Source organism: Micrasema longulum, unplaced genomic scaffold, assembly GCF_059751315.1.
Source record: "Micrasema longulum isolate JH-2025_06_02 unplaced genomic scaffold, ASM5975131v1 h1tg000137l, whole genome shotgun sequence".
NCBI lineage: Eukaryota > Metazoa > Arthropoda > Insecta > Trichoptera > Brachycentridae > Micrasema > Micrasema longulum.
In genome coordinates, this window is record NW_028277343.1 from 515,604 (window position 1) to 527,092 (window position 11,489).

Here is an 11,489-nt window from a genome sequence, read left to right on the forward strand (position 1 = left end):
AAGTTATATGCTTATATTTGCATTTTTTTCATAGCTTGTATATTTACAATATCACATAATTTTATTTTGTTTTACACCACAACAGGCCAGGAGGCCCAATTGCAGTGGTGAATTACATCACAGAATACCCAGGCTTGAGAAATATCTCATGTAATTATTGTGTTCTCTCCGGGAATCGAGTCCAGAACCTTCTGTGTATGAGTCAGGAGTCTTAACCGCTACACCACGGGACCGCTAACTATTTCTAACTAGTAAAACACTTTATTGTCTCTTAAGAGATTGTGCTAAAAAAATCAGCAGTCAGCAGGTTCTTATACATTGCTTCGATTATTCATACTTAACCTACATTAATAATAATTTTACTTGAAAAACATTAAATGTTATATACCATATTTTATTACATTATTACAAATTTAAAGCTATCACTAATACAAAATTTTTTTTTGGAGTAATCATTATTTGAGCATACGTCTTACTTCTGTATTTAACTCAGTATTTTTAATATTGTTTGGTAACATGTTCAATATTTTAGGTATACTGTATTGCAGTGTCCTTTTGCCATATTTATTGCAATATCTAGGAACAGCTAGCCCTTCCATACTAGTAAAGCTGGTGTTGTAATCATGTACCAACTTGTGTTTATACTCGGAGTGCGACGCATGCGGACAAATTAAGTTGTACCAAAGTAGAACCCTAACTGATAATTTGTTTACAGGTTTATACATCAATGATATTGAAATATGGTGTCCCTGGCGGTATACATCTTTATGTAGTAGCAATTTGATCATAGAATTTCGGAAAGTTTGAATAAAATTAATATTGTTTTTACTTGATAACCCCCGGGAAGTTATAGCGTATCGTATAATTGATTCAGAGAGAGATCAATAAACAATTCGTCAAGTATCAACAGGGACATAATATTTCAATATATACATTTATTTTATTTTAATAACATAAACGGCAAATCTGCCTTTTACAAACATTAATAATATTCACATATTTGGCTTAATATTTTTTTTTTTTTATAAAAACATGAATTTTATAAACAAGAATTATAAAAAAAAAATCTATCACTTATTGCTCTTAATCACTTACACAATTTTCTAATATGTACATCTCATTTAAAATTACAATCTATTGTTTAACCTAAATAAACACACTGGTCAATATTTTCACACATGCACGGTTGCTCAATAGATTGTTTATCCTTAATATAAAATTAAAAAAATCGTTCGAAACAGGACGCTTCCAGCTTCCATAAGACTCACCGGCAACTCATTAAACATTTCGAACCTTTTTGTAGGGGTTGTTTTGGGTTCCAGTCAATCTCACCTTACGAAGCCTTTTGGTTGAAATTTTCGTGAAAGTTAATCCTTTGAATACATAACAAAACACGTGTCTTCTTCTCTACTACCCCCTCTCCAGTACCTTCCTCTAAATCACCCCTCACTCAGAGTCTGTTTACCGTCAGAAAATATAATATTTTCACTCCCTACATACATTAGAAAAACTCACATTTGTAAGGTGTTTTTGTCCCACCCCAAATACCTTTATACGTAGATCTGTCTTGTAAAATAATAATTTAAAAAATATAAGAAGTTAAATTTTAAGTTAGAAAAAGCGATTCATAATATGAAAAAAATAGTAAATAACCAAATGGACAATATTTCCTTTAGTCCACTCCTGCTTAGTTTTGAGCGTATCCACCTCACATTACCATCCTTACAAGATAAGAATACTTAATTTAGTAGTTCCATACACAACATAATACTGATAAAATGAAATAGGATAGAATTCATTAGTTCGGTATACATTAAAAAAGAAGCTTGTAAACCTTTGAAACCGGTCGGTAGAAAAAAAAAATAAGCAGTAAAAAACTAATCTGTTTTTATTTATTTTAGTATATTATTTTACGTTTATAATAATGGTATTTTAACATATTACAAACGAGATGAAGAACATTTAAGAGAAGGTAATATAGAAGTCTAGGCATCTACAGGGCTTATGACCTGTCAATGGCTGGTTTGAGTGGCCACTTTACACACTGTGTAACATTCACAATTCTGCCTATATTTGAACATCTATATTCCTTCAATTCTTCCATCTGTTGATGTTTGTGAAGTTAAAGAGCTGAGACTTTTATTTATATAATAACCTCTGTTATATAACCTCTGTTGTAATATGTTAATATAAACAGCTCCCTAGGGAGTTGAATCCAGTCCTTGTCTACAAAAATTTGGACAAACTCAAAATATTGTTGATAATGGTATTTCGTTATAAAGAATCTCTTAATAAATTTGTTATTTAAACGTTGAAAATAATTTAACTGTGTGTTAAAAGAATTTTATTATTTTTTTAGGCGTACAATGCAAGGCTGAATTATGCATTCTGCAAACCTCGTTAAAATGTTAAATGTGTGAGGTAAATTCTGTAGTAAAAAAATAATTAAAAAATCCTTATGAATTTATCTGCTTTAATTTAAGAGAAATAGATTTCTGAAAACAATTATCTTCCCATCAGCTTCCACACCGTCATTATTATTATTATGGTTGGATAATTTATGCAGCGATATTTTTGTAAAAATCACCTCAAGGGCGCTGTACAGTAAATAAATATTCCAGCACGTCTTGCAGCTACAGAGAGCATGAACAATTGGGACTTTAGTTCCTCGTTTCCAATTATATTCTATTTCCATAGGGAAATATCACATACTAAATACCGATAGAAATATATTATATGGATTTAGAATAATTAATTATATTTTCAAAATCAATATGCATATTGTGGAGAAATTTTTAAATACACGGATGTAAAAAAGAAATTTAAGAAAAATACGTTGCATGAAAAACGTGACGTGTTTAGCCTCAGTTGTTGTGACGTCAAGATTCGTAATAATGTTCTAAACAAATTTCAATGGCCAGGAACAAATAAATATAAATCGTGACGTATTAGGAGCGTGGCCAATGGAATGACCGTTTTTGCGGAAATTCAAAATTACATATAAAAAAAAGACTTTTTATGCTACTAGTAATTAGCAAAACAATCATTTCTTTACTGGACAGTATTTCATAGACCTTTATTACTTTAAAAATGTTTTTTAAAAAGTGATATTTCCCTATTAAAACAGATATGAGCTAGATTAAAGCACGTCTTGCAGCTACAGAGCGCATGGACGGTAAGAAATCTAGCTTCCATTTACATGTTTTAATTTGACAATGAAGTTTAGTGCCTGAACGACATTAAAATAAATAAAATAAAACTCATTTTTAGAAATAGGAATTAGATTATAACAAGTCTTGCAGCTACTGAGCGCATGGATGGTTGAAATTCTGGACCATATTTACAAAATTTTGGTATTTGATAGTTGATAGCATTAACGTATTGAAGCTTGATTACCAATCGTCTTAATTTGCGAAAAATAAACATTGAGCAGAGTAGATATTTTTGTCAAGTGTTCCTGCTGAAAAGTTAGTTATAAAAAAACTAAATACAAAATGCACTGTTTAAATTTAAAGAAAATATCCAAAGGATAGCTTTTGTAGATTGTAGGTATTATAGTTATTGTCGCTGGGCACAGGCTGCTCGCTGAATCTTGGAAGCATCATTTTACCTTTATGACACAGTTCCCCATGTGCCTTAAGTTACGGATAATGGAATGATAATGATTAAAAGTGAAATGATTATTTTTCATTAGTTAGATAACATGTAGATACATAAATTGTATTTTAAAAGATGGTTGCAACATAATTTTATATTTCAAACAACTGTCACTTTGTCACATTGCGAAATTTATTTTCAAAATAGGCGTTTATTAAAAACTGTCGGTAGATTTATTTGCCGAAAATCACAAACCACGGGTAAATAATTTACGAAATGTTATCAATCAAATAAAAACGGTATTTTTCACCAGTTGTTCGCCCGACAGGTACAAATTGGTTTTTCTAGAATGAATAATATATTTAATTTGATTTTATGATTAACTTCAAATAAAAACTTTGCGAATGCGAGATCATTGTAAAATTATTAATGTCTGCTATTTTACTGCGTTTGTGTATTTTTTAAAAAGTTATTTCAGGATTTCCTCCTCTCCCTTTATCAAGTTATTTTTAATTTTCAGTTTTCTATTCAGTTTCAGTTTTCTATTCTAAATTTCCTATTTTTATTTCATAATTAATATTTACATTTCACACTTTAATTTAAGACATACATATATTTTTTTTAAAACACCTAACAGAGACTCTCGTGAAAGTAAATGATTGCAGTAGCATTTTCCAATTCGTCACAAAGATAAACAAATAGAATAATTGAAAGAAGATGTTCAAACGTAGGCAGAATGGTAAATGTTACACATTGTGTAAAGCGACAATGACCTGTTATAAGCCTAGTAAATGCTTGGACCTCCATTTTCCCTTACATTAAATTTTCTTTCTTTCTGTTGTAATAATACCCATATGATATTAATACAGAATACCTTAAAAAGTGTAATCATAGAATCTATACAAAAAACAAACAAATTAATCAATGGTTAAACATCAAACTATAGTTTATTTATAACTTTATTTTTTTGTAAAAATATATATGCATATTTTTTGTTTTTGCTGGTGAGTGATCTAAACTGCCTAACTAAATAATATTTTTTTTAAAGCTTTTTTTGTTATAAATATCATTTACTCTATATTTGGATAATTTATATAGCGCCATTTTTGTGAAAATCACCTCAAGGGCACTGTACAATAAATAAATATCCCGGCACGTCTTGCAGCTACAGAGCTCATAGACGGTTGAGATTATAGTTCCTCGTCTTCAATTATGATATATAGGAGCTAGATTACAGCACGTCTTGCAGCCACATGGACAATAAGAAATCTAGCCCTTATTTACATTTTTTTTTATTTGACAATGAAGTTTAGAGTTTTAGTGATATTTAAAAAAATTCAAAAATATTTAAATTGATATTTAAAAAACAAATTTATAAACCTAGAAGTTAGATAGCAAAAAGTCTTGCAGCTACTGAGTGCATTCACGGTTGGAACTCTAGACCCCATTTACTAAATTTGGAAATTTGATAGTTGATAACGTTTACCTATTAAAGCAAGATTACTAATCGTCTTGCAGCTACAAAATGCATGGACGAGTGAAATTCTAGCAACTTAAATTTATACCAATAATCATACAATCAATTTATAAAAATAAACATTGAACATAATAGTAAATTTGTAAAAAGTAAACAATAAAAAAACTAAAAAGATAAAGCATCGTTTTCACACTATGGATAACATAACAGGTAAAAAATATCCGAAGGGTAGCCATCGTAGATTTTGGGTAGTCACTAGTCACTGTCGCAGTGTCGCACATGTGCAAACATGTGTTGTTTGCTAAATTCCTGGAAGAGACTCATATAAAATATTTTTATCCATGATAGTTTTTCAAACTTAAAGTTAGGACGTAATACATATAAAATTATTTTTAAATTAGATACACATATATAGTATACGTTTTATTACTAGAGCATATATAAGAATATGTTTATGTGTGCCCTAGTTCCAGATTTAAAATTAAATAATAAATATATCACAAATAAAAATTGAAAAAATACGGATTTTTAAACATGGGCGATTTATTTATTTGGAAAAACAACAATAAATTTATTTCATTTAAATTATTTTTTGACAATTCTTGATGGAATTCCATTGTAATGATGTAATAACCTATATTTACATATTTGTAAAAAAATCATATTATAATATGGTGTACGAGTTCAATTTAAGTTTTTCACGACTATGTAATACTATTTGTAGACATACTAATGAACAGATTGAAAATAAAAATATGCGCTAATATTTAATAATATTTTTAAAATATCATACAAGCGAGTTAAATGAAATAATAATGAGTTCGTTCCCAAAGCGTCAGGAGGGATGAAAAGGATAAAAAAAGATTAGGATAAAATAGTAAAAAAGAGGAATTATTTTGAGGAGCTTACCCTTTAAATGCCTATAAATAATAGAGACAGTATAGTGAATGTTACACAGTGTGTAAAGTGCCCACTTTAACCTGTCGATAACAAGTCATTTGCCCTGCCTAGACTACTATATTTCTTTCTTTAAAATGTTCGCTATTTGTGTTGCAATTTGTTAGATAAAAAGTGTTTTAAAACAATGTGTTTCATTTACTTTAATCAATATTAAACTAAAATCGTAACATCGCGATCTTCCCACCCTCGTCCGTACCGTAAACACAATCCAGGGTGACGTTTTTTAATGGAAACCAATGAAACGGGGAAGCAGTGGGTAGTGGGTGGGGTGGGTTTCGTAGAACGCTTTGCTCGGCTTACTAATGGCGAGAAAAAACAAATCCCACGATGGATCCAATAAGGAGAGAGAATCCTGCAAAGGAAATTGGTAGAAATTAAAGGGATTTGCAGGATAACGTGACTGGACCGCAAAGGGGTGGAAGTTTATAGGGAAACCTATGTTTTTTTATTATTTCTTTTATTAATAACAAATAAAAATACAATATTACAACTAAATACATTTTTTACATTAATCAAATACATATATTTACATTAACGTTTCCCATTACGTAAAATAATAAACTATTCTTGTGTACATAATGGGGAGTGACGTCTTACAAAAGATCATTTTATTTTAATCAATAGTATTTTTAGAATAACATAAATAAATTACAAAAAAGATATAAACGATGTTTTCAATCAGTGTTAAATGAATAAAAATGTAATTTTTTACTTCTTTCTTAAATATATTGTATTCCTGACTGTACTTTTTATTATCTTTGTTCTTTCATTAAATAAAAATATTCCTCTGTAAGTATAATGATGTTGTGCAGTAGTTGTTTTTAATTTAGGAATTAAGATATTACCACCTGTTCTAGGTCGCGTACTTACGTTTTGAGACCTAGAAATACTACTATTTATTTTATCTTTATGTATTTGAAGCAAACAAATCTTTTTATACAGCAATTTTATATCTAAAACCTAAAATGTTTTAAATGATGTTATTTCGTATGTATAGTTTTCTGATATTAGAATCTGTTGATAACTTGATTTTAAATGATATTTGGTATTATGTATTGGTTTTGTAATAGACGAAAACATTAAGTAGAAATTATAAATTGCTACAATTAAATGAAACCTCCCCTGTTCGTACCATTTATATGCCGATGATTTGCAATTGTATATTCATTTTGAACCCGTTGACATTGTTGAAACACATAAAGTAATGTCACTTGCACTCGAACATATCTCTTCATGGACAAAAAAACATGAACTTCTCATAAATCCAACAAAAACCCAAATTGTACTTGTTGGTAGCAAAAAAAAAAATCAAAACTGATTTTTTCCACACTTCCTATTTTCAAAACAGATGGTACAGAAATTCCATTCATGACTTCAGTCAAAAACTGAGGTAAAACATTCATAAGCGTTTTGGGTGACACGATCAGGTTAAAAAAGTTAGTCGTAAACTTTATAGCAGTTTGCACTCTCTTAAAAGATTACGGAATTTCTTGCCAATTAATGTTAAGCAAACATTAGTCCAGAGCTTATTTCTTCCACTCCTTGACTATGCGGATGTATCTTATCCAGATGCTAACTCTGAATTGCTTGATAAGTTAGAACGATTGCAGAATGTTTGTATACGTTATATCTTTGATCATCGCAAATTCGACCACATAACCGAATATCGCACGCAACTACACTGGTTCAGTATCAGGCATAGAAGAAACATCCACATTCTATCACTTCTTCACAATATTTCAAATAACCCCACTTTGCCTGTTTATCTGAGAGAGCTCTTCCAACCTTTATCACAACACGGACTACCTCTTTGATCTAGAACCCTTTTAATACCCTTTCATCGCTCTAATTTTCTTGCCTCCTCTTTCACAGTTGTAGCTGCTCGACTGTGGAATAATCTACCCATCAATGTTAGAGATGCCCCTTCTTTATTTACATTTAATTTAAGATTGAAATGTCACTTTCTTAATATTTAAATTGTTCCTTTATACTTCTTCTTTCCTTCCCACCCCCTCACCTCTCTTCATAGTATAGTGTTATTTTTTATATTCATAGTAAAGTGTAATTTTTTTATATTTAAAAGATTCAATACGTCCAAGTACTTGTAATTTTCTCAAACTGAACGGTTTGGGTAGGTAGGAAGAAATTGCCTTAAGGCAATATGCCCGCCCTTTTATGTATATAAAGTGTATATAGTGTTAAATAAGTAAATAAATCAATATAGTTTATAAATGTCATGTTTATTATTCATATTTAACAACAATATGTTGAGTTTGTCCAAATTTTTGTAGACAGGGGCTGGATTCAACTGTTTAGCTGTTTACAATAACATATTACAACGGTAAAAACAGTACTTGACGTGCGGACAAATGATTGTTTTATAGATAAGAACACTATTCTTTTTATCTATTACATTTTTTGAAGTTATTTCTATCGTCTTCAGTATATTTATGAATTATACTTTCATGGCGAATATGTTTTCATATTATCGGAGTCTTTAAAATAATATGCGAATTAAATACGAAATAAAGTAGAAATAATACTCCGTAGTGGCATTTCAACGCGGCACGTTCGTGGCATATATAATAAGGTTTCATAAGGCGAGGCTACGTACGCCCGACGTCCGCACCCCCTGGACGCCAGCACAAACAATTCTAAAGGATATGCGTCCGAACTTACCACGGTTTGAATATTAATAGATAACCCCAATTGGCTTGAGAAAGGCAATTCTAGACCGAAAGGCACAACACAGTTTCATTAAGGGAGATAAAATAGGTCATAAGTATGTCTTAACATGTCTAATGAAACAAAATTATCATCAACAATGTTTAGAGTATGTTCAAATGTTTGTAGACAGGCTGAATTTTATCCCTGGAGAGTTTTCCAGATCTAAATCTATTGCAACAGAGAGGAAAAACATTTTTGAGATCACATCTTGCCTCATCGCTTGGACACTAAGCATTCATCATCATCATCATTCCCTTTCCGCACCTAATGGTGAATAGGGCACTGCATTGGTACACTAATCGCAGCGTATCTTAATCATTTTTTGTTGCATGAAGGTAAGATGATCAGTCTTACGCCTTGGATCCTTCTTTTCCTTCTCACTATCTCCTCGTTTTGTCCATATTTTTTTTTATTTTAAAACATTTAGTATATTTGTTCTGTATATAGTTTAAACTGTCGTCGCTTTATTGTAATATAATTTGGTGAATACATATTATTGGATGGCAGGCCCTACTGTGCATACATTTTTACAGTTTTTTTATTTATATTCATTTAACCTGTACATCTGTTTGTATTCGAAATAAATAAAATTAAATTGAATGAAGGTAAGATGATCAGTCTTATGCTTCAGGAACTAGTTCAGACTATGAAATATTCTAGTGTGAAAAACACCTTTTAAATAAATATTTCATATCAACCATGTCGGGTATCGAACCCGAGACCTCTCGCATGGTAAGCAAACGCTCTGACCATTTCGCCACAAGGCCTAGGAAAGAATTAGCAATAAGAGAATATCACGTTGTTTTTTTAACATTTTTTAAAGTAATAAATTCATAGGTCTATGAAATACTGTCAGGTAAAAAAATTTTTTTTTACTAATTATTAGTAGCATAAAAAATAAACAGTGATTCCATTGGCCACGCCCCTAACATATTCCCTCCAAACCTTGGTACAATAGCGCGTGTAAACTCAATAGGTCTAGGATTGTAATCAGTCATATCACTCCACTACTTCGGGAACTACACTGGCTACGTTTTCCACAGAGGGTCGAATACAAACTCTGTTGGCTTATGTATAAGTCACTGCACAACTCGGCTCCGGAATATCTAAGGAAACTATGCATTCCAGATGAACTAGCTGACAGGCGTCTCACGCTTGGATCAGCTACGTCTACGGCGAGAGGAAAAGTAATTATACCTCTACGCAAACAGCGCACTAAATTTGGTGAACGCGCATTTGCGGTCGCAGGCCCTATGGCATGGAATGCTCTCCCAGCAGAGGTGCGAGGCTGTGAAAGTGAAGTGATGTTTCGGAAAAAACTTAAAACCCACTTGTTTTCTAAATCATTTGAATAAATCCGTAGCACGTGACAACAAAATAAATTATTTTAATTAAATTACAAATTTGAAAGCTTAAATTAATTTAACTTAACAATAGAATCACTATGTAAAGCGCCCTTGAGGTATTTTATTACAAAAATGGCGCTATATAAGTTATCCATAATTAATTAATTAATTAATGTAACTTTTTGCCGTATCAGATCTGGCCACTGTTGCACTCCGTCCCATCTTTTTAAAATTAAAATTTTAGACTCCAATGCCTGCGAATGTGGAGGCTTTGGAGATCTTAATCACATTTTTTTTACATGTCCTTTAATGACTGGGAGGAAAAAATTATTTGATATTTTACTTATGTTTTTTATAACCTTTCCAATTCATTTATCTCAAATTTTTTCTTGTACAAATTGTTTATTGATCAATTCTGTTTATATTTTTTTAAGTTCAAACTGTTCCCTATTATGATTTGTAATAATTGTGTCATTGAAATAATTATGTTTAAATTAATTCTTTATTTTTTTACAATAAATTTATCTTACATTTTTAGTTTTATATGAAATATTTTGTCATTATTACTTCCGACCTTTAATTTTAAATTTTAATTTTAATGGTTATAATTTATTATTAATATATGATTAAGTTTGTTAATATTTTTATTATTCTGTTGTAATTTTTCTAGTTATTAAGTTCTATCTTCCTTCTTATTTTACTGTTAGTTTCTATTTTCTTTCTGTTAAATAGGCACTATCAGGTTTTGGTGGGTTTTTCTGTTAGTGCCTATTTCAATTTATGTTGAAAAATTTTATTGGTTTGGATATGTGTTTATTATTACAATTGATATTTTGATGTTATTCTTGTACTTATATTTTTCTTGTCTTTTGTTTGTATATATATATTGTTATTCCTGTCTGTTTATGTTTTTCTTTTGTTTATAAATGTAACTTGTTTTTGGCCGATGTTATCAAGTTTTGGTAGTAGGCCCTAAAAATGAAAAAAAAACGATCGATAAGGTGGTTGATAGGTTTCCTAATTAAGATTTGAAAAAAAAAACAAATCATTTTTGATAATCATTGTTCAATAAGTCCACTTATATTCGCAACACGTTATCACATACATACAATAATCACACATATAACATACACCCTCACATAATATATATATACTCACTCTCACTAACATGTACAATAATAACTCTGATACCCTAAAAACAAGTAGTCAGCATAAATATTATTATTTTATAATGAAAATCATCCTTATAATGTAATTGAGACACATTTAATGTATATTTCTAAAGACATATCGAAAGCATTGTATAAATTCTATAATGTGTCTTGTTTTTATGAGAAAAAAAAATGTCTACAAAATTATATTCCGAGCCCGAAGTGAAAATG

General features: G+C 30.2%; 1 protein-coding gene and 1 long non-coding RNA gene across 2 annotated transcripts in view; one reads left to right on the forward strand and one right to left on the reverse strand.

Annotated features, from left to right (window-relative positions):
- Positions 1 to 11,489, reverse strand: part of LOC148284249 (uncharacterized) — a 556,808-nt gene that overhangs the window by 515,538 nt on the left and 29,781 nt on the right. The window lies entirely within an intron of this gene.
- LOC148284253 (uncharacterized) overlaps positions 1 to 11,489 on the forward strand; it is a 407,986-nt gene that overhangs the window by 395,140 nt on the left and 1,357 nt on the right. The gene's annotated exons all lie outside the window — the stretch shown is intronic.